This window comes from Acartia tonsa, chromosome 1 (assembly GCF_053477335.1).
Source record: "Acartia tonsa isolate MP-2025a chromosome 1, ASM5347733v1, whole genome shotgun sequence".
Classification (NCBI taxonomy): Eukaryota; Metazoa; Arthropoda; class Copepoda; order Calanoida; family Acartiidae; genus Acartia; species Acartia tonsa.
Genome location: NC_137260.1, coordinates 3,802,362 through 3,806,188, shown reverse-complemented (window position 1 = coordinate 3,806,188; position 3,827 = coordinate 3,802,362).

Genomic DNA, 3,827 nt, shown 5'->3' with positions numbered 1-3,827 from the left:
TGCTAAAATTCCGTAAAGGTGTGTGGGTTTTGAGGCTTAATACAGTAGTAAAACGTTAATATTCACTAAATATGTGTATTAAGAGATATAAGTTTTCCGGAATTTTAATGTAGGGAGTAGATTTAAAATCAGCATCAAATTTTAAGGATTTTTTATAAAATTCGTTTTTTGTAAAATTCTTTATCTAAAAGCGAAAATACATTTTAAGTTAATTAATTTTGACCAATTGGATAGGTGGATTTTAAACTACCTGCGCTCTAATTGGTTGAATGATGTACGACATCCAATCAGAGCGCAGATTTTTTAAATCCACCAATCACAGATGCCAAAATTAATTAACTTAATCTGTATTTCCGCTTTAAGATAAAGAATTATACAAAAAACGAATTTTATAAAAAATCCTTAAAATTTGATGCAGATTTCAAATCTACTCCCTACATTACAATTCCGGAAAACTTATATCTCTTAATGTGTATTCCTTATTTTTTTTCTTTTCAATAAGGAATACATATATTTAATGAATATTATCGTTCTACTACTGTTTTTAAGCCTTAAAACTCTCAATTTTATGGAATTTTAGCACAACCTACCTCCCCCTTTATTAAAAAAATATATTTTTTTGCTCAATAATTTCTGGGATCATGGCATATTTTTTTATTTGCATTCAAAAAGAAACATAGTTTTAACTTTTTCACCGATAATTTCAATCAACGAATATAGGGGGTAATTTTATTTGATATAATGTGGGATTACAATAACAATGCGTTAGACAAAATAATAATAGAGAAGCTCAACATTAATTTCTTATTTTTTGTTGTATTACATTTCAAAGAAGAAGAAAACAGATAATTATTGGACTTCCCACTCTTTTTTTTTCGTCAGACAGGGACTGTGATTCAGATAATAAATGTAATAGTATAGATGTATAAACAAGACAACTACTTTGATCCAGTAGTTGGAATCTTTTTGTCTGCTAGCATTTGCTTTTTGGTCTTTTGTAGAGACTTGGCTGTGTTAATATTCCCGAAGCTATTGGCTGATATTAAAAGACCCAATCTGTGAACATGCTGTTATTTAACCCTGTCCCCTCTATTCTTTTACTTTAAAATTTTGATAAATCAAACTAAAATTTGAATATTTTGTCGAGGTAAACTAGGGGTTTAAATTTTTTTTGGGATGCAATAAATTAAGAATAGATAAATTAATACTTGGACGTTCCATTATATTTTCATATACTCTGGCAAAATGATTCTCGCAGCCTTCTAAAATAACGATACCCCTCTTATATCCTCTTTATCCCATCCCCTCCTCTGCTACTGGATCATGGATGGACGAACTGACCATTTTATGAGGTTCATATTAGCAAGCTAAATTGGCAAATAATTTTATCCTGTCAATATATCCAAGTATATCATTATTAAATTGAGGGAGGTGGGAATGCAGGATTAAAGGAAGTGAATTGGAAGAAACATTGTTTAAAATTTAGAATTTTTATTTATGGAGGAGAGAGGGGACATTTGACTTAAAAATATACATTTTTATAAACATTTTTAAAAGCGAAGCTTTTCTATACTTAGGGCCAGTCTGTCCGTCCGCACGTCCGTCCGTAACTGATAGCTTTTTTCGTTAATTTAGGCATGTTAGAATTGTCCTATCGATTTCAAATATTTTGCATGGTGATTCCTTTAGTAATTAGGTACGATTTAGAAAGCGTAGCAACTCTATAATCATTACCAAAATGTCCTTACGTCCATTTTAAACATGTTGATTTTTTTACTTTTTTAACAACAAATTTTTATGTGATCTAATCATCCGATTGATCTGATTTTTGGTATATTGATTTCTGGGACAACAAAGTGTAATGTTATTAGCGAAGCAACTCTATAATCAAGTCCTAAAAATGTAAGTATATCCATAAACATAATCCTGTATAAAGCAGTTTTTCAACAAATTTACTTACAACTTTGCTTCGACTCTTATACATTTATATTCTGATTATTCAGTTCTGACACTATACAAGTGTTAATGTCCGTTTGTCCTACTGTTTCAGTGCTCCGCTTTTATGGATGTTGTCATCCTTGTTCTCATTATTTGCCTTTAAAACTTTGGGTACTTTTGTTTCATCTTAATTCAAACTATATTCAATGGGGGTGTTAATACATTTTTCATACAGTGTCTTGTACCCTAAGATCACTTTATATTAAAGACAGAAAAAAACAGCTTTCTGCGAATATTAAAATGAAAACATTATAAGATTTAAAGCAGTTTTGAAAGCCAAAAGTTCTAAGCCAAAACTAACAAAACTGGTTTTAATTTTATGATTTTTTTCTTCTATTCGTGGAAAATTGTCTGTAAAACGATGCTATACACGCTTTATTAATAGGGCTGAGAAACAGGTTCTAATCCAGCGGATATTAATCGGTATCGAAGCTATACTGGAAAAATATAAAAATTACGTAACTATGTTCTGCAAGAAAGATGAAATAAAATATAAATTTTAGAACATATATCAATATAATGGATATAGAATATGCGTGGATATTATGACAGGGGAAAAATTGTCGTCAATTTAGGTTGCTAACTTGGACATAGTTTATTCGTCAGTTCGTACATTCAGTATAATGAGAGGAGATGGGATAAAGGGGTGGTTGGGGGGTTTGATTATTTTAGCCTGCTAAAATTTTTACTTTTTTAGAGTATATAATTTTCTTGTGTGCTATCCAAGTAATAATAAATCCATTATGAAGATATATATCTGTATAGCATGTATAACATTATTTATATTTCAGGAAAATTTGTGTGACCTGACATCAAATAAATATTACCAGCCCAGGGACCAATACTTAAAAAAACTAAAAATTTTAGTCAATCCTTAAAAAATATTTTTACTTTCAAATTTTTATATTATTGTACAGTTTTCCCAGAGAAAACCATGGAGAATTTAATTACTCTAATCCTCTTGTTTGTCTGAAGCCTCTAATTGCAGGAACTACTGAACTGATTGAGTTCTCCATTTTAGAGGAGCTGCACATAGGTCTAAGTCTGGTTTTAAGCTTTTCTATTTTTAGATATCAATCTTTAGATGGTTTTAGGCTATTTTTCACTCTTTGAATACATATTCATTAGATGCTTGGGACACAGCCACTAGAAACTAAAAATATTTATTTTAAGTATTGAACGATGTAGATATTACATAAAATTTAGTTTAAGTATTGGTCTCTTTAGACCTTTTATAAATATTTAGGTAAAGTATCGGACTCTGCAGACCTTATATAAATATCTAGTCTTGTTCTTTGTACACCTCAAATTAGTGTACAGTTTAAGGATTGGTCTCTATATAAATATATAAATATCTAGTTTAAGTATTGAACTCTTTAGACCCCATATAAATATCTAGTTTAAGTATTGGTCTCTTTAGACCCCATATAGATATCTAGTTTAAGTATTGGTCTCTTTAGACATTATATAAATATTTAGTTTAAGTATTGGTCTCTTTAGACCTTATATAAATATTTAGGTAAAGTATCGGACTCTGCAGACCTTATATAAATATCTAGTCTTGTTCTTTGTACACCTCAAATTAGTGTACAGTTTAAGGATTGGTCTCTATATAAATATATAAATATCTAGTTTAAGTATTGAACTCTTTAGACCCCATATAAATATCTAGTTTAAGTATTGGTCTCTTTAGACCTTAGATAATATTTAGTTTAAGTATTGAACTCTTTAGACATTATATATATATTTAGTTTAAGTATTGAACTTTTTAGACATTATATAAATATTTAGTTTAAGTATTGGTTTCTTTATACTGTACAACAATATTT